This window comes from Euprymna scolopes, chromosome 13 (assembly GCF_053919585.1).
Source record: "Euprymna scolopes isolate OS-2025 chromosome 13, ASM5391958v1, whole genome shotgun sequence".
In the NCBI taxonomy this organism is placed as follows: domain Eukaryota; kingdom Metazoa; phylum Mollusca; class Cephalopoda; order Sepiida; family Sepiolidae; genus Euprymna; species Euprymna scolopes.
The window spans coordinates 133,828,370-133,850,288 of record NC_136494.1 but is presented as its reverse complement, the minus strand read 5'-3'; positions in this window follow the sequence as shown (position 1 = coordinate 133,850,288).

Sequence of the window (21,919 nt, the reverse complement as noted above, 5' to 3'; positions counted from 1 at the left end):
AGCTACACAAAATATTCCGCGTTTCATCCACTCTAGGATTTTTTCAGGCTTTTGCGCGAATTTTGTGGTTGTCTGTCGTTTTTATATACGCTGCATATATAAAAACGACAGACAACCGCAAAATTCGCGCATAAGCCTGAAGAATCCTAGAGTGGATGAAACGCGGAATATTTAGTGTAGCTTTTTTTTTTTTTTTACAAGGGTGCCACCACTTATCAAGGACAGAGGCCACTCGAGGATAAGGGTTAATAGGTATACATTAGTCATTGTGATTTTAGCATAGTAAACAGTGGGAATTATGGAACTTGGATTACTTAGGGGGACGATTCAATTAGAACTTGTTCACATTGGACTTTTTCTTTTTTTTTATAGGTATCAACTCATTATCAAGGCCAAGAGGCCACTCAAGGATAAGGGTTAAAGAGTGTATAGTAGAAATTGGACAATATAATAATCATTAGTAATGAAAATGTGTTAAATTTGATAACTTATATGGAACGGCTCATCAAGAACTTATTTACGTTAGACTTGAAGACAACCATATTGTAGTCAGCCGGGAAGCAGGAAAACGGAAGACAATTCCACAGGCGTGCAGTTCTAAGAAAGAAGCTTTGTTCATAGAATCTACGTTTAGGTTTAGGTACAGATAAAGAGTGGGGGGATTATTGATAGTGTTTACAGCTAGACGAGTGTTTCTTGTGAACGTTTTGCGAGGGGGGACCATAGATTGAAGCTCAGTCGAACACTTTCCATGAAAATAACGATACATCAGAGACAAACTCGCAACATCTCTTCTGTGAGATAGAGGTTGCAAGGAAGAGAAAAGGACATCTCCTACGAGGCTACGAAGTCTATTTTGAACACTATAAAGGCAGGACAAGTCCTTTCTAGCAGCTCCTGTCCAGATGTGGCAACAGTATTCCATCCTTGGACGTACCTGGCTCTTATATAGATAGAGAATTGCATCAGCAGTGAGATATCTACTGGATCGATAGAAAGATCCCACCATTTTTCCAGCGGCCTTGGCAACAGATTTGATGTACGTGTTCCATTTAAGATCAGGAGTAAAGGTCAAGCCCAGAAGCTTGTCAAAACTTGAGGCCTCCTGAAGACGAGAGCCATTCATTTCAATTGATGCCAGATGTGGATCAGAATGTTGATGTTGTAAAGAGAGAAGCTTGGTTTTAGATGCATTAAAAGTAACCAGCCACTCCTTTCCCCATTGTACTACATGCTCAAGATCAGAGGAGAGAGAATTGGAGAGAACTTGGTCGTTTACTGTCTTAGATGTGCTACCATAAATGGTAGTGTCGTCAGCATAAATGTCTACAAATGATGTAAGGATGTGATTTGGAAGATCATTAATGTAGATCAGGAAAAGAGTTGGGCCCAGGATGGATCCCTGAGGGACACCGGCATTAATACTGTGGGCTTCTGATTTCTGCCCCTCAACTACTACTCTTATGAACCTATCAGAAAGAAATGATTTAATAATTGAGAAGACATTTCCAGCTATACCATAGCTAGAGATCTTATGAAGTAAACCTTTATGCCATAACCTATCAAAGACCTTAGATATGTCAAGAGCAATTGCCCTAGAAAGGTTGCCTCCGTCGAGAGATTTGCTAATCCTATGAAATATAACTGTAAGCACATCTGCTGTAGATCTAGCAGAACGGAAACCATATTGAGTGTCACTTAAGAAGGTTATTTTTGTTGAGATGTTTGATTACTTCTGTATTTAACACAGATTCCAGCAACTTACTCATGACGCACAGGAGACTTATTGGCCTGTACTGAGAGGGGGATGAGCGATCACCTGAATTCTTAAATACAGGGCATACAGATGAAATTTTCCAGGGAGATGGGAAACTATTCTCCTTAAGACAACGTTTAAATAGTTTTGTAAGTATGGGCGCTAGTTCAGGTTGAAGTTTTTTGAGTACTATAATTGGAATACCGTCCGGGCCAGTTGCTTTACTGGAATCAAGGTTTTTGATTAGCTTGGCAACATCACGTACAGATATACATATATCACATAGTGTGTTTTCAGATAAAGGAGAAAATATTGGGGGTTGGCGGCCTTGATCGCAAAAGGTAGAATTAGCTGCACAGTTCTTGACAAAGAGTTTGACTTTGTCTGATGCTGACGAGATTACCTCAGGTCCATTGATGATAGTTGGAATGGAGCGCACACTTCTGTTCAGAATTCTGTTTGCTATTTGTAAAAACTGGTGGGAACCAAGCCGCTGCTCAGCTACTTTGGAACAGATTGAGCATACAACCATCTTACGCTCTTTATCACTTTCTTACAATGGTTGCTGGCAGTCCTGAAAGCGGCTTTAGCTTCCATACATCTATTACGTTGGAAACAGTGGAAAAAGTGATTTCTGTGCGCAATGGTAGCAGCACATTCTGGAGAGAACCATGGCTGGCTGTTAGGTTTTTGCTGAAACTTTTTCGAGGGTATGAAACGATCAATACCTACAATTAACCATTCCGTCAGGTCTGATACTATAGAGGACACATCCTTTTTAAATGTGGAATGCAGAGGTAGATCAGTTATAAATGTACGGAAGCTATCCCAGTAAGCCTTAGTGTATCGATATACTGTACGATGGAGAGGTACGTCTGGGGACTTATTACATTTCATTTTTTTCTTAATTGATACAACAGAGTGGTCAGAAGATCCAAGAGGCGACAGAACAGAAACTGAACATAGTTCAGGGCAAGTTGTGAGAAAAATGTCTAGTAGGCTCGCATACTGGCCGTCATTGTCGGGCACACGGGTGGGTTCCTGAACAATCTGAGTGAGGGCATAGGCTTAATCACCATATATATTCTATAAATTACTAACTAGCTCTACTACGTATTGAGCACTTTTGAAGTAAATACTTAAATTTTACGCATAAATTTATACTTTGTATATTAATATTATGTGAGTAAATGAAGTAGTTATATATATATATATATATATATATATATATATATATATACAAATTAGTTTTATGTTAAGGAATATCATATTTATATAAAGCATACAGATATACTATAAAAGAGTTTTCTCCAACACAGAGGATCGGCTTAAATTCTTCTTAGTCCATTTGAATCAGCCAAGGCTTAAGCTCGAAAAAGTTATGAAAAAATGGGATTTATCAGCTTCTTGAACCGCTTAATGTTCTTGCTTAATCTGTTCACAAGTCCGTAATCAATAAATATTAGCGTTCCACACAGGCATATACACGGTTTTCTCATGAAATCGACACCAATAGTTGAAGTAGAAAAACTACAAACAATATCGTCAAAACTAATATATGAGAAACATTCCATTCAACACATATGGATAATGTTTAGGATATTTTTCTCCAAAATATTTAGCATGAATAATATTCAAAAACTCGACAGCAGAACATGTTAATATATGATTCTATTCAGAACCATTTCTCAGAACATTTCCGGTATATCTTTAGTTTATATCTATTCGTACCAAAGCGAATCGCAACAATAAGAAGGAATATGACGAGAAAAGTGCTTCAACATTGCGGGTTTGGCGTTACATTGAAGAAAGTAATTGCATTTCTCCGGGGTTCAGAAATTCTAAAGTACGAGGCGTTCAATAAATTGCGAAATAATACATCTAAAAGTGTGTATTGTTTTAATGCATTTCTTAAAGTAAGTAAAGTTTTCCAGTATTTGCTTAAAATTGCGTAGATTATTAAAATCTTGTGTTACAAATAATGTAGCAATTGTTTTTTCTTTTGCTTATTGCAAACAATCAGTTTGCAATTGAGGTCTAAAGAGGCTACTGTGATTAAGGGACAAATTTATTGACGGTGCAATAAGCGTGGTGTTATGTAAGAATTCTTCACTTTTGAAGTACATTCATATGAATTGCCAGGGATGAAAAATGAAACTTGGATGTTAAATACTTGTTATTACTTGGATTAAATGACTCATATTTCGTACCGCTCGTTTTATTTCAAATTATATGGAATAGCGGAGGGGCGTAAAAATACCTCGTGTAAAACCCAGGCGTGTGATTGCCCATGTAAGTAAAATCGACCCGCAAGCATTATCAGAACATCGGCCTAAGAGACGAAAAACTGTAGTGTAAAACATGTGTACTAATTTAAACATCTTGAAACTGAAACACAGGACAAGGAAAGTTACCTTACATCTGGTCAATCTAATTTTTTAAACTAAAAACTCGACCAAAACTAATCGGTGTATCAAACTTTTAACTTCTTACGATGAACGTCATTAATCGCTTGCTTTTACTGCAGAAAATCGTCCACACGGACAGTAAAAACAACCATTCTCATTTTTCCTTTATGCTCGCGTTCACTGATATCTGATACGTTAGAAACAATCTTGATAATGCAATATTAGTAAACTACTTAAATATTCTATCACTAAGCTTAACTAATCTGCACTGGCCAATTTACCCTTAAAATATAAGCGTACCGTGAAAATGAACATGTTCGGAGTTCATATCCGTAACATTTTCATCTTGACTAGAGGACATAGTCTATAATCAAATGATTAGGTCGATATCTGATTAAGATAAACCTAACACTGCGTAGTTACTTATATTTTTCACCCTTCTCTTTCTACCGAAGCTCCACAATGGACTATGCCTGTAAGAATGTAAAAAGTCCATTATCTTTAATTCCAGGGACTAGCTTCTGAACCGTATAGGATTTACTGACCTCTATAGAGATAGGTTTCATTTTCGAGCTATAAAGACGAAATTGGTAACAGCGTGCATCGTTTTTCGATTGCGTATTCTGTTTTACAAGCTATTCCCAACTTTTATTTAACGATGTAACGAGAGGCAAGATACACATATCGACATATTCTTCATTAAAAATGTCCAATGATCGTGTTATGAATACTCATATACCACCAGAAATACTGATCATCCCGATAGTAGTTGATATTGTCCTAAACTTTATACCGCAAATTGAAGAATCGTTACTGGAAACGACATGATATTACCATCGAACTGATTAAAAATTAAACAGTGTTGACATCAGAGATGCCTAAGGGTTAATGTCTTGGGCCCGAAAAAATCCAATCTGATAAAAAAAAAATACAATGGTTTGAGTGTGCCCTTTTTCTTAGCCAACAGGGTGTACGAAAATCTAGGGAATTTGTTTTAGTGAAATAGTAGAATATGCTGTGTAGTAGAAAAATTGGCTCACATTTTATAAAAATATACGAACATTTTTGGAAAAATTGTGATGAAGCAATGTTAGATATTGACCGAACAACGCCAGGTTACCTAGTTCATTATTATTATTATTATTATTATTATTATTATTATTATTATTATTATTATTATTATTATTATTATTATTTACTCGTAAAAATGTGTAAATTTGTGCCTTGTCACAGTCGGTAACGCTGTGGAAAAGTGCATGGATTTTGTTGGGATTTCACTGTTTGAATTAATACAAAGGAAAAGGATAAGAAAAGAAAAAAAGAGGGAAAGGTGAAAAGGGAAAAGGAAGAAGGGAAGGAAGAAGGAAAGACAAAAGAAAGAAAGAAAAGAGGAAGAGAAAATTCCAATCCTTTATTGGTTATTATTATTATTATTAGTAGTAGTAGTAGTATTGGTGGTGGTAGTGGTGGTAGTAGTAGTGGTATGTTTATATTATTATTGTAGCTTTTATTGTAGGTGAGGTTTTTGCTGTCATTACTATTATTGCTGTAACTGGTATTATTATTACTACCGATATTAGTGTTACTATTATCATTGTAGATTTTATTTCTATTTACTATTCTATGGTGGTGGTAATGGTAATAGTGGTGCTGGTTGAGGAGAAAGGTCGGGAGGGGATCTTTAACCTTGAGGGGAACCCTCCTAGAGATGATGTCGGCATAAAACTATCGGTAGTGGTGCAACCTGAAATTTACTAAGCCCATTAATGAGAGAATATCAAATCAAAATATTGAAAATAACGACGTGAATGAAGCTGGAACATCTTGCGATGGTCTCAAGTCCGGTAGGTGTCCCTGGTCAACAGGGTGGGCCCTGTCATCATCATACAACTGTTCGAAATTCTGAGGATGTGGCTGGATATAGGGGGAGTGAGAATTGCCAGAGAGGATCCGAAAACACGAAGGTAGTTGGAACAGGAAATGTCAAAAAACCATGGATGGATAAGGAAAGACGAGTACCGTGGGAATGCTTTGTAAAAAGTGGAAGCACCAAATCTGGTGGATATATCCAAAAAGTGAAGGAAGAATGGGAATCGGGAGTAAGAGGAGCTAGAAGTGTCACGAGTTTGATATCGCAGTTAAAAAAATTAAATAACCTACTTTCAATGATTGCAAAAAAGTGATTAAACGAATGGTTAGGAATGAAATGAATAACGAAAGTAAAATTGATGAAACTAGCTCTGATGAAAGGACTGAGAGAGTGGAAGTGCAGAAATGAAATGTAAGAGATGATGGGAGGCGGGCAACTGAGGAGGAATGGAATCTTATGGTTAGGGGAAGATGAGAATTAGTTTGAAGGATCTAAGGCAGATGAGATCATTGACTCTGAAGTAATGGAATAAGAGAAAGGAGCAGATGTATGGAGAAGTGGTGATGAAGTTCGAAGTTTGACTTCTGTAGAAAAAGGAGTACTTCAGAAGTTTAGAGAGGTTCTCCTAAGAGACGAGATCATAGATATTCCAAGCATAAAGAGTAGTGATAGGCGGAAGGTGAAAAGCGAGGTAAACGTAATTCAAGGAGTAATTCACAACATCATAAAAAGAACATATCGATTACGGAACGTAACAGACTTCTGTATGCAGCCTCATACGTTATTGCGAATCGTCTTGGCTTAATACAGAAGAAACAGAAAGAAATGAACGATTGAAGGTCATACTGGCAGAGGCGGCTTGAAGAAAATATTAAATGGTGGCGGAAGACATTGGTAGAATCGAAGAAATAAGAAAAGGAGTTACACTAAGACAGAAAGCCAATGATGGGTTTGAAAGGGGGTATAGACTGTTGGAAAAGGGTACGATAAACGTTCTTAGAATGGTAAAAGAGAAGAACTACACAGGTGGTATAAAAATTCGGAACTTTGTTGGAAAAAGTGTTGCGTTTCAGCAGAACAACCTTTTCCGGAACAATCAGTCTCAACTGTATAAAGAATTAAATAGTAGTAAACAGGCGGGAAATAACAACACTCCAAATGCAAAAGATGCCAGGAAGTTCTGGAATGGGATTTGGTCTGTCAAAAGGGAGAACAACACTGATTAGGAAAGATCCTGCAAAGGGAATAGATGCCAATAATTATAGACCAATAACATGTCTACCACTAATGTGGAAACTGTTAACTGGACTCTTTGCAGAAAAAATGATGAACATCTTAAGAGTAATGGTGTTTTTCCTGACGAAGAGAAAGAGTGTCGGAAAGGCTCGAGAGGAACCAAAGAGCAACTACTGATTGATAAAGCATTAATACCGGATGCAAAGAAGAAGAAGAGGAATCTGATCGTACCATTGATCGATTACAGAAAGGCTTATGACATGGTTCCTCGTTCATGGATACGTGAGATACTATTGATGATGAAGGTTGCTGAGAATGTGGTAAGGCTTTTGGAGACAAGTATGGCTCAATGGAAAACGGTGCTGACAGCAAACAGAGATATGATGCGGCATGTTGGCATTAAACGTGGAATATTCCAAGGATTCGTTATCTTCACGTCTTTCTGCAATGGTAATGATGCCACTGAGCATCCTCTTAAAGAGAGAAAAACTGGGGTATAACTTTGAATTTGGGGACAGACGCCTCAATCATCTACTGTTTATGGATGATTTGAAAATGTTCGGTAGAAATGAAAAGAACATGGAGAGACTGGCAGGACTTGTGGAGACATACTCAGAAGACATTGGAATGGAGTTTGTGATTAAATGTGCGGTGCTGGTGATGCAAAGAGGAGTAAATGTCTATTCAGATGGAATAGTGCTGCCAAATGAAGAATCATGAAAGAAATAAAACATACAGGGTATAAGTATTTGGGAGTGTTGGAGTGTGTAGACATCATGAACAGAGAAATGAAGGAGAAGGTTAGGAAGGATTATCTTAGAAGACTGAAACTAATTGCAAAGTTAAAACTGTATGGAGGAAATTAATGAAAGCAGCGAATGCATGGATAATCGGTGTTTTGAAATACGGTGCAGGAATTTTAGAATGGTCTAACAAGGAGTTGCATGCCATGGATATCAAAACAAGAACATTTTTAACAATGTTTGGTATATTTCACATTCGAATTCGTGTAGCAAGGATGTATCAAAAGAGGAAATACGGTGGGCGAGGATTGAAAAGTGTAAAAGATTGTGTGAGAGCCGAGATGTCGTTGAAGGACCATGTGGCTAGAAGTGAGAAGTGGATGCTTAAGGTTATGGCAAATGAAGTGGGAGTATATGAGACCAAGGCGTATTATGTCGAACGTATTGATAGAGAACGGGCAGATGAACTGGCTAGGAAGAAAATCCATGGATAGTTCTTCCAGGATATAGCAGAAGATCATGGCAATGGCTTTGATCTGAAGCTTTTGTTTGTGCAGCACTGATTGTTCAAAAAAGTGGTTCAAGGAGAGGAAGTTGCCGCAGAATGCTGGATTTTTTGTAAGACCTCAGAGTCAATTGCGCACTTTGCACAGGGTGTAGTGGACTGGCCCAGAGAGAGTACCGCAAAAGACACGATCGTATGGGGCTCGCGATATATTGGGAGGTATGTAAGAAGGTTGGGGTGAAGTGTGCTGAAAAATGGTTTGAGGAGGTGCCTGATGAAGTCAGAAAAGTGTGGATGGCAATGTAGAGGTATGGTGGGACAAAACTGTCAGAACGAACAAGCAATTGGAACATAATCGTCCGGTTTGGTCGTCATTGACAAAGTCTAAAACAACTGGCAGATTTTAGACTTTTACATACCCTGGGACAGGAATGTGAGAGAGAAAGAGAACGAGAAGTGGAGCAATTATGCTCCATTGGCCTTGAAAATAAGGCGTATACACGGGGTAAAAATACAAATAATCCCGGTTGAAGTTAGTACACTAGGAGTAGTATCAAGTCGTATGGAAGGACAATTGAAAACGCTACAAATCGCCGATGTTTTAGGTGGCCTTCAGACCTCTGCAATTGTAGGTACCACCAACATCTTCAGAAAACCCCTTGGTCTTTGAAGCTCCTGATTTGGAACCGGATTTGGGGAAATCCTCTTATTAAGAAAAGAAATATCGAAGGTGAAGGTCTCCAAGGCCGAGATGAGGTCTGCATCCTGGAATATATGCCACATTTCAATATACTAGAGATTCATTATACAGAAATTAGTGCGCATACACACATATATGTATGTATGTATGTATGTATGTATGTATGTATGTATGTATGTATGTTAAACATCAAGTACAGCGCGCGAACCGTTACACCATGAACTCCTAGAAAATTTTACTGTTTATTTTATCGTTTATAAACGTAGGTTTCTTGGTGATTTTTACGCTAAATACAGTTAAATAGAGTCTTGGCCTCGAACATCGTTTTAGTTAGAAAATCGCCAATATTTTATTTGGACGTATGTAATATATATGTATATTATAAAAACGGTTTTCACCACATGAGTTTCAACTTTATACGAAAAGCAAACATTTCTTATGCACTATCCATATGCTAGCTTACAGTTAATATTGAACTGTGGTTCTCGTACAAAAATATATACATTTTCTCTCTGTTTAATATGTGGTATTTTTATCTAGTGAACGTTCTCTCACAATAACTTTATCCCATTGAGAAAGTAGCAAAAGTTTTACAACTAATTTTAGCGAAAGAGTTTTACCGAGATACAACTAATCTTAGATCCGTAGCTTAAAATCTCCGTCTTTCCATGAGTTACCTTTTTCACATGTAAGCGATTCATTATTTAACTTTCTACATATAACTATTCAATACCTTCGCAATTATGCTTACGGTGCTATTTAGCAACCGTTCCTTTTCCCCACTGGTTTGATAGAATAACAGAATAGTACGAAACCATTAGTTTACGGTACGTACACATAATCACTTAGTAGAATAGGAGATCGTAATAAATGAACACCACGCATTACAATAATATTGACGTCTTGGCTTACTTATAATGGGGACACAATATATATTATAATACTTAGGCATATCGTGATATTTACTGAAATTCTTCGTAGAATAAAACAAAGAATACGACATTTTATTTATTAAATCTATTTATTAAATATTAGGAGTGGATGTTATGCAAATATTTTGTAGTCTGTCGAGGCATGGACGTAATTCGCGTGCCACTCACATTGGAGATTCGAATAAAAAACAGAGACGTGTTGTCACCTTGACGTCTCCAGAAGAAAGAAAAAGAAGAGAGAAAAAACCGAAGAGGAAATAGAGAACGCCACTTGTTGGGCAAAACGTAGAGGCAAGGGCGGTAACCGGTGCGTTATTTATAGGTGTATGTATCGATGTACGTGCGGTTTCATAAACGCGTGTTCTTGCACTACACCCTTTAAACTTAACCAACTCGGCTTGTTTCAAACTAAACTCAACTTACGCTTGGTTTACAGTAACAGTCAAAAAGAACATTCAAATCCTATAAAACCCTTATCAAAAAAGAATAAATAAGAGGACGTGCCTCTACAGAATGTGAACTTAACCAGATCGACTGTTTTTATAACTGTATCTAAACTAAACATGGTGTTAGTTTATAGTTAATGCTTCAAATAATATCCCGGTTCCTATTCTGTAGAAATAGTTATCTTGAGTTATAATCCTAAACTCTGGGTAAATTCATGTCATATGAGTAAAAAATAATTTCCAATGAATTAAAATATTAGTAAAATAACTACTCACAATTCTAGTGAAAAACCGGAGTCTCAATCTTTATATTTTGTTTAAAAATATTATTTAATGCCACAAATTATTCGTTAAAAAATCTAAAACGTTTAAAATCAAAAGGTGTTACAACGATTTATTTGAAAGAATATATTATTAGTTAATGCCATTGCCGGCGACATTCTGGTCACAACGATTAAAACTGAATTGTAATCAAATTTTCCAGATTTCAGCAAGTAAATTGATATTTTATTCGATGGTTAAAAGACTTCCATTTTCTTTTTTGTTTTTATGTCTGTTTTTGTTTTTTTGTTTTTTTGTTTTTTTTGTTTTTTTATACTTGGGGATGAGGCTTCATAATTTGTGAATTCATTTTTTTGCGGACTGTAATATCCATTTAAATAGTTTTGTTGTTTTACCACGTTTCGGGCAGCTCATCTTCTGACCTTCTTCAGGATAAGAATACCGAGTCTCGTAACTTATCTTCAGTAATTAATATCTGCAATAGTTGTTATCTCGCCAGATTTTTGACAAGTAAATCTCTCGCCTGCTTGGGTAGGATTGAAACAGTTATCATCAGACAACGCTCAACTGGAACCGTAGAGATGCAACTCCTCTATATACTGTACCTTAGTGATAAGAGAACACCGACTATGGAGATGAGGATAACAGTCTGTAAAAAGAATGTATGCACTTCAATTTCCCCTCTCAATTTCGAACCCTAACGAATGTTTTTTTATTCAACTATTAACAGAATATGAAAATGGCTGACTTTTAGCTGATGACACCGACATGGATTCTAAGGAATTTAATTTTGTGATTGTATTTTAATGTACTATGTTTATAGAAGCGGCACTTTAGAAAAATCGCTTTTATTTACTTAAATTTACATTATATTTTTTTTGTTGAGGAGGAAATACTGCTATTTAAAAGTATAGCCCCAAAATAACGGTTCGAAAATCTATTTACAATCGATATTTATTTCATAATATTTATTTCATAATTCATTTTTTATAATTTTACTTTTTTGGTAATTTCTTATTTACTTTGGTAGAAAAATACAAAAAGTGGGAAATTATTGAAAATCGTAATATATTTCTTTATTTATTTACAGAAGATCAGATCGAATCAACTTGATAGGATCAGTTTCAAATACGTAGATGGCCGTAATCACGAATAAATTTTCCATGGGTTAGTTAATATTCATATACAGATCGCTAATTATAGCCATATTGCACAAACATACGCACATACACACACACAATCACACACATACTCACACGCATATATATGATATAAATAGTAAGCGTACGATTTGTTCTCAGATTAGCAAGAATTCATGTGTTTGTGTTTTTACTTTTTAATCCAAAATATTTTTGCGTTTTGTACGAAATAACACCAATTGAAGTCGGGCAGAAAAATCAACATTTTTTCATTATATTAAACATATATATCAAATATAAATGTGAAAAGAAAATGTACATCAATGTATATTTCTTTTAATGATAATATAAATAAAATAAAATGAAATAAAATAAAATAAATAATCATACTATGTAATGGATTAGAACTAAGAAAAAAGATGAAGGAATGAAAATAAAAAATAAATAAATAAATAATAATAATAATAATAATAATAATAATAATAATAATAATAATAATAATAATAATAATAATCTAACATAAATCAAACACATGAAAACAGTAAATGTTTATTCTGCGGACATAGAGACGATAAATAAGCCACATAAGTAAATGCAGCAAACTAGACCAAAAGAAATATAAGGACAGACACGACGACGAAATTGTTTAAACACTGAGTCAGAAAACGAAAGCCAAAAACTCCTTTGGGCTATGGATGCACAAATAGATAAACCCATCCAACTTATTAGACTGGACGTTATAATAAATAAGAAAGAATGAAACTGTCAAATTGTATATTTTGCTGTAACAACAGACCAAAACGTAAAGATCCAAGAGAGACAAAAACAAAACAAATATACAGGACTTACCAGAAAACTGGAAAACTGAAAGGAATATGAAACATTAATATATATATATATATATATATATATATATATATATGTGTATATGTATATATATATATGTATATATATATATATTACTATCACCACTGTGAAAAATTTCCCCCACTCTATATCTGTGCCTAAATCAAAACGCAGATTCCATGAACAAAGCTTCTTTCTTAGAACTGCACGCCTGTGGAACTCTGTTCCGTCTGCCTGCTTCCCTCCGGACTACAACCTGGTTGTCTTCAAGTCCAATGTTAACAAATTCCTAATGAACCGCCCCCTTAAGTAAACATATCAGCAAATCTCCTCACTAACGTAATGTACTTGCAATAACCCTTATCCCTAAGTGGCTTCCAGGCCTTGATAAGTGGTGATCACTGTGTAAAAAAAAAAATTACAGGGGCATTAGAAATGGGCCTAAAGAACTTGGAAAAAGACTAGGAGAAATCGGAATTAAGAGAAAAACTCAAGTTCTGAAATAGCAGTATTGCTGAAGGCAGTTGAATCTTTTAAGGAAAACCCTTCGATGCGGAGTCAGATGACACAGAAGTAAAACAAAAATGCATCCAAGAAAACTGAAACTGAAAAATTTGAAAAAATGTAAGTTAACCCTTGTTTCCTGAAAATGTGCTGACATTGGCTGTCACCACAAAATTTTAAGGGTCAAATCGGATGAAAATACCGAGGAGTTAAAGCACTGACGAAACCTCCACTGGGTTTTTGTTCGTTGCCGGCGACAAGTCAATGGTAGTAACTGTTGCGATAACATAAATTCATTTTTAGAGTACTTGTTGTTACCCAGATTCCAGGAAATACCACTAGTCGTTGTCAGATAGCAATCAGTGATGATGATTTGCATGAGAACCCCATATTAAGTATGATAATAATAATACAAATGAAAAAAAGAACCATCTAATTTATGTACAGCCTAATTTTTTTGCAAGAACGATAACTAAACTAGCAGTGCCAATAAACATAGCTAGAATCTTCCGCCAAGGTATCTGAATGGAATTTAATATGGAAAAGTGCATACTGTTATTTATAAGAAGGTAAATACTGGAGCCAACAAAAAACATGGAAATATTAAACCAAGCGAAGACTAGGGCACGAATTGAACATGGTAGCAAAAACTATTTGTAAGGTTTGAAAGCAGACTATGTCAAACAACAGAAATGAAAGAGACAATGGCAAAGAGGTAACCAAGCAGAAAAAAATCGTAGAAACTAAACCATATGTTACAACCCTAATAAAAAGTTTGTTATAATTTTTCAACAGGGTTATTACGTTCGCTTAGTCTTTATTTTCCATTTTGTTTTGAGTTACCCCCACATACACCTCGCTACACTCGGGCAACGCCGGGTACACCCGCTAGTTGTTGTATATACGAAAGAAAATAGAGAAGCCCGTCTTGTATACGGAAGTGGTCGATCTAATCACGTGACTAAATATAGATAGAGAATAGTATTTAAATATTTTAACAATACGTTACCGAAGTTTAAATCCTTCTACCTAATCCGACTAGCAAGCAATTCTGTGTAAGGAAAATGAACTCAATGAATTAAGAATGAATCAATTTTAAAAACAAATGTCTTTTTATGCATTTGTTACGGAAATTAGCAGCGAATGATCGAAAAAATAAAATTGAATCCCAAAACACAAATGAGAAAAAAAGTTTTCATCCGTCGCCATTAGAAACTTTCTATGCGACACTAGTAAATTTAATTATTACTTCATTTATGGGTGGACATCATATAAAAAAAAAACATTCTTATCAGTTTGTTTCAGCTGGGATGGGATTCATTGCCAGATTGCAGAAATTCACCCGCTATCTCATACATTTAAACCGAGAGTTCATTTGAAGGTCCTAACCACCCCTTTCAATGCAATTATCTTAATAACTCGTGCACGGGTATATTTGCAGAGGGTTTTTAAACTTTTTATTTTCATGATTTCAGGTGCTCCTATAATTACTAAAATGATAATTATCTCCCTAAGATTCCAATTTATTTTTCATGTCGTACAAGGTATGTTAGCATTCTTTTATTTTTGTTCTCATCCCATTTTATTTTAAATGTCCAATTATATATTTCACAACATATCTTTCATAGTTTATAAATAATTTTAAATATATATAAGCATTTAATCAATATTATGGTCTTAAAATAATCTTCACATGTGTCACTAATTAAAATCGAGAAAGGTTTTGCTGTTATTCATTTTTGGAAAATATAGGACGATCGTTTCACTATAGACTTGCATTTGTCTTCATTGAATAATATCTTGATCCAAGTAAAGTGCGCATAGTTTTTATCTAATTTATTAGTTTATTAGTTTGGGATAAATGGCGGCTTTTGATATTGGAAGTTTTTAATATATTTCCACAAAATTAAATCATCAGGCCAATCAATACAATTTATTCGATAATGTAATAAGAATTGGAAAGGTTGAAGCAGTTAAATTATATTGATCGGTCTGTGAATACAAACACACAAACTCAGATGTCGCTTTTTCTTTTTTCTTTCTCTCCTTGGACCACATACATTGCAATTATAATAAGATTTGATTTGATTTGAGTTTATAATTTATATAATAAAAGTAAAATATACGTGTGGCTGCTGCGGTTCACAGACTGAATTGGATAATGTACTAGGAAAAGTAATGACTGAGAAGAAAGTGTGCGTAAAACAGAGGGAATAGTATAGACATAAAACATACTGCGAAACCTTGGAAAAGATTTGAATGCAAAGCATCTATCACCTCGTATGTGAAAGTAATTATTATAAGCAAAGAGACAAAGTTTCAACATTAATAATATAATAAATACTCTTAATTTTTAATATTAATAATTTGAAAGGAAGGAAGCATTTTCATTTTCTGTATAGATAGATATATAATTATCGTATCTCATTGCAATTCAAAAATAGAAGACCATCTAAAATTAATTTATGCATGTTCAGGAAGTTAAAAGCGAATGAGCCAATAAGATAATGGAAATAACGAAAACGTGAAACGGATGAAGAAGAGTATGTAGTCCATATTGCACATTACAATCGACAATTAAAACATTGTTTTCTTTAAACGCCATCTTTGTTTTAAATTATGTATGTGCAGGCGAGAGATAGAAATAGAGGGATAGAACAGTTAGTTTTGGAAATCTCTTAATCATTTTATTCGTCTTTTAAAAGTGGTAAAGATATTTATCTAGCTTTAAAATGACTAAACCATACGTTCGAAGTTCACAAATTAAAAACAACATGTATCTTCATGAAAAACTTTATGTTTTAGCAGTATATATTTTCATGGTTGGGAAGAATGTGTAACAAAATATAAAATGGCGATTTTTTTACTGTTTATTTGCTGAATAATCTTTTTTATTTACTAAGTAATTTAGTTTATTTTTAATTTTCTTCTCGATTACGGTTTTAAGTTTTGTCTTCGTTTTTTTCATCGACTTAAAGAAGGAAATAAGAAGTAAGTTCCGAAGCCAAACGAGCAGGCGAACTAAAGTGTTATCTAGAAAATACGTTGTTTTTATGTTATTCAAATTTTGTGAATAAAAAGTTTTATACGACGCTATATGGAAATCTACTAGTGCTAACGATATCACTGTTTTTTAACCATCTTAATTTACTTATTCTAGATAATTTAAAAGGTTGCTGTTTTAGATATACACGCTTACATAAACACTAGCGGGGGTGGGCGCCGGCTTTTGTTATATTTTGTTTCATAAAGGGTCTTATTATAAGTTATGCTTTTGAAGAAGGAGAAGAGAGATGTTGTTGTAAGAGACTTAGAGAGATCGTTCGTTTATAAGAGATTGGTCATGTTATTACGATTCCTATATATTAAATGTTCATTACTTAGATTAATAGATGTGTTGCTGTGTGAAGCTCTAAGAATGATGAGATAGTGTTCACTGTTAAGACATTGTGTATACATGATGATGTAGATTCACATTGTAATATGAGAAGTCGAGATGTGTATGAAAATACATTTTATAACACAAATATATAATACAATTTCACTTTACCTTTTTGTAAGAATCATAAGACAAGACGACGTTTTTTATAAAACACATGATGATGTTTATTCTTCACACGACCGGCCGTGATTTCCATCATCAAGAATTCAAAGCTTCACATTTTAGTTTCAAAGTGATCGTCTCGCTTCTAGACGTTCAGACTCTCTCTGAGTTTCTCACTGACTGTCTTTTCTTACTCAAGTTTTTCTCTATCCCTAGAACTTTCTATTTTCCGTGACGTCATACACATGTTAAAACATGTGCCTTCTTTCACGTGTTCTGGACATGCGTGTCCAAAACTTTTCCGTTTTCTACAAAAGGAATTTTAACCTATACTCAGTAACCTATTTTTCCAATATGTAAAAACATTATCTTATAAGCTGCATTCTTTCAATTTAAAATTTCATAACAAACTTGATAGTTCACATTCTTTTCTTGAAATATTTTATCTCTATTCTAAACAATCGTTTGTTTTACATTTTTAAATTCTCACACGTAATCTATTTCTAAACCTAAATTACGAGGTTCGAATTTCGTCTATTGCTATTTCATTTTCATTTTAACTAAACTCTCTATTTTTTTACTTACATGAAAAGGGGACAGCCCTTATCATGTAACACTTTACCCAAGCGTAAAACACGCTTATATATGATATTTTAATTTGTCCAAATTTCGTATATATTATTATTAAGCTGTGATTTCAAAAGTAAAAAAATGTATTTGAGTGCCATCAGCTAGAAACGAAACCGAAAGCACAGCTGTATCATTCAAAGCTGGTCACGTACCTACGTAAAACGCATATGAACTGATTAAAAAGTAAAATAAACTAAGATGAATGTACAAAATGTATAACGATTTATTTCAATTTATATAAAATCAACAGAAGGTTATTTGGTAGTACAGGGGGAGGCGTTTAAACCAATGGTTCTGCTTAGAGCACAATTGAATCATCATACTTTTATTTTGCATTTTGAATTTTAATCCATGCCAATATTATTTACAACTCCATTTAGACTACAATTTAAGTCACTGCTGGGTAGTATGTGAAAGTTCGTTCCGGTACACTGCAGTCGATCCCCGATTAGAGTAAGCAATCAATCGACTTGATTCACAACGGAATCATCTTATCGATTTCCATCACAATATAACGCTCAACCGCTAGTGGCACACAATAAATATATTAGAAGTGTGGAGCATTTGTTGGTCCGCATTCAGTTCCGTGTAATGTTTGGTTTCCCTGCTGGTATCATTTAAAAGTACTTTCAAGTATTTCAAGTACTTGGAAGATTTATCTGAAGTTAGAAAAACGTTCACTTCAAGATAATTCAGGATTTCGTATGTTCTAGTTTATATAAAAAAGAGATAAAATAAAATGGAATGTTTTAGCTTACTGAATAAAACCTATTTCAACTATAAGTCGTTGGTGTTGTATATCTCTTTCTTATGAAACTAGCTCTGGGAGAAGACAAATGTAGAATATTTATACACTTACCTCCGAAACAAAGATTTACATATCAAACATTAACTAATTATGTAAAACTAATAGCAAACATTAACTGATTATGTATAACTAATCTTAAATAAGCGAATAATTCTTACGAGGCGTTCGTCCAGTTAGAAACATTCAGTTTTATGCGTTCGAGACCAATAAAAATTATTTTAAGCAACTCCAGAGCACATCTTAAAATGTTTATTCGAACTTAAATGAAGGAAAATTAAAACTTCAGACCAATAAAATGGAATTTAAAATATCAGTATGCCGGATCAACAATACACACATACACAGGGACACAGACATATATGGGTTTTCTGAAACTTTACAAATTTGCGAATATTTCATAGTCATTTTGTGTACCAATACTTTTTTTTAATCAGAAATCCCTGTTTGTTAAGATATACCTAAAAAGCATATGTAAATAAATATGGTCACAATAATTCAAAGTCCAAGGTTTTTATATATGTTTCGAATAATTTTATTCCCAAATAATGTTTTGTTCATGGTATACAATGAATATTTATATGTAACTAGCCTGGGTGCCTGGCGTTGCCCGGATGTGTGGAGGTGTGTGTTGAGCAAAAGAAAAAATAAAAAGCAAAAATAAAGTGGTAGTAGGCAGACAGGCTCGAACCCGTACGCTGAAGGAGGAGAAGAACATGAAAAAAACGTGACCTCTTTGCGGTTTCGTCTATCGCCAAAGCGTAAATTGCGGAGGTTTAAATTAAGGCTAGGGCTAGTCAATCGAAACGACTTTCAAAAATATTGCCGAAAAAGCGACCTCTCCCTGTAGAAAAGTGCAAAGTTAAGGGTAAATACATTATCATTTTTAGCTAATTTTTCGATATTCATCGTTCGAAGGGTTAACCTCCAAAACGCTACCGATCTTGTAAAAATTGTTTGCCTCTGTCGAAACTTTTAGACAGATACATACATACATACATACATACATACATACATACATACATAATACATACATTTAAACTGACAGACGGGATTTATATTATGATTGGATATTTCTTCCGTGTACTTATCAGAAAAAATTAAAAAAGCTCGTAAAGACAATTTTTTTAAAATTATACACTAGCATGGATGCCCAGCGCTTCCCGAATGTTTGGAGGTGTGTGTTGAACAAAAAAGGGGAAAAATTGGTAGTAGGAAGGCAGGCTCGAACCCGTACCGCGAATGAGGAAAAGATCGGAGAAAAAACCTTACGTCTTTGCTTTTACGACCACCGTCAAACCGGAAGTGAAGTAGGTTAAAATAAAAGCTAGACAATCGGAAAGAGGGGATGACTTTCAAAAATATCGGTGAAAAAAAGCGACCCCCTCCCTGTGGAAAAGTGATCAGTTGAGGGTGAAGAAATTGATGTTTTTAGCCAATTTTTTTGGTATTTGTCGATACTGATTTTTTGAAAATCCGTCGTCTCTGTCGAAGGTTTTAGGCAGACATGTAAAAATACATACATTTATATATTGGTAGCTCGAATTTTAGACCCAACCAGGTTAAAAAGCTTGCCTTATTTCTGAATACACTTTATGTCAAATTTTAAATGTTTAGACCAAAAATTGTGTGAGTAATTTGGTAGAGACCGCAGAAGTCAATTTTTTTTAAAACTTTGGCCCCTATTATGAAGCATTAACAGTTATTGTTTTTGACTCAAATCAAGTTATTAAGTTAAATCTATGTCCAAGGAACCTATATATAAAATTTCAATCATTTATAGCCAAAATTGGCAAAGGAGTGTGGTAGAGTCCCCAAAGGTAAAATCGTTGAACTTTGACCCCTTAACAGCCAAATTTCTGGCTGAATTTCCCAAATCTCCATACACTGTATATAAAATTTCGAGTCTGTAGTCTGAAAATTGACAGTTATTGTGTAGGAAAATGTACACACACACAAACACACACACAGACACACATACATACAGACACTTTTACTTTTATAGATATATAGATAGGTATACAAGAATGTAATAGCTAAAATTCAAGAAGGGCCGAAATAACGTGCATTGGCTATATCAGTGATGTTCTCTCTAATTGTTATTTTGTATTTACAATGGAAATTTTACATTTAAACATTTATGCTACATATTTCATTGTTTATAGAGCTTAATGAATGGCACCCTAAACAGATTTATTACTTTATCATTTCCAGTTAGATACTTTTGCATATATAGACTTATATTTAAGTTCATATCCTTTTATATTTAGTGATTGAAGCACATTACAACTAACATAATTTTGTAGAAATATCCAAATGTAATTTAAAGGTGTCAGTATGATTTTCTTTTTCTCTCTGCAGCTTTTTATCTTTGTCTTCCTTTATCATCATTTTCTTTCCGGACACTTTTTCCTATTTCTTTTTTGCCTGCTTCTCCAATCAGTTTTTTTTTTTCATTTTGTAATGATATCTAATTTTTTCGTAAATACACGCAACCAAGCAACTTAAAATTCATTTTTGATGATGTCATTATGTTTTTCGTCCTTCTTTTCTTTCAAGGACACCTTCAGCTTTTGGTAAAATTACCCTGTGTGCAAAGTCACAAACAGACTCAAACCCACAACACTTACCAAATTGTATGGTTGTATACATATATAATATAGTTGCACTACAATACCGTTTAAATACGTAAGTACAGTTCACGAATATGTAAGGAGAGCAAAACTGGTTGGAGTAAGATAGAAATACAATTGAAATACGAACACTCAACGGTTTATTTTCTGATTCATCAGTTGTTGTTATCAGACTCAGCTTTCTATTATTTTGACTATTTGAATAAATGTATTTGATATTTTATATCTCTGTATTGCTTTCTATTTGCTGATAGAATAATGTATTCTAATTGTTCATATTGACAAGTAGTCTATCGGGATAAAATGTATACTTGTAAACGTAGACTCTATGCATCTCTATCTCTACTACATTCTCTTTCTTTGTTTATCGCTTTTTATAACGAAAAGTTTACTTCGTTTATATTCGTAAAACTGCATATAAACAGACTGTGTTCCAAGAAGAATACTGTCCTATGCCTAGAGTCGCTTTCCTATCAATAATGTATTCAACAAAGAAAACGTAATTGTCTGTTTCCCGTCAATGGAGGCCGTTCACATCCGGTCTTTCATTATCAAATGAATTGAGTGCTGTTCAAAACCTTTCTGACGTTTTTTTTTTAAATTTTTGTGCAATACTTTGGAGAATTTTATCAGTACTAATCCGTTAAACACGTATTTTCCTGTTTTTTATTTACATTATTTTCTTAATTATGTGTTGTGACCTTTATTTAAATATAAGTTAATATCTAACTATGGCAAGTGTCAAGTGCTTACCTTTGTTCAACTCCATCAAATCACCCAAAAATGGATACTTGTAAAATGATCACATTTAATATTCAAAAATGGCAGTAAAAATCTCCTTCCACAAGCGTATCAAACTTATTGAAATCAATATATGCTTCTAAAATAACATTCCGTCAGTGAATTTGTGTTTAGCCATGTGTATTACTTACGAACGGAC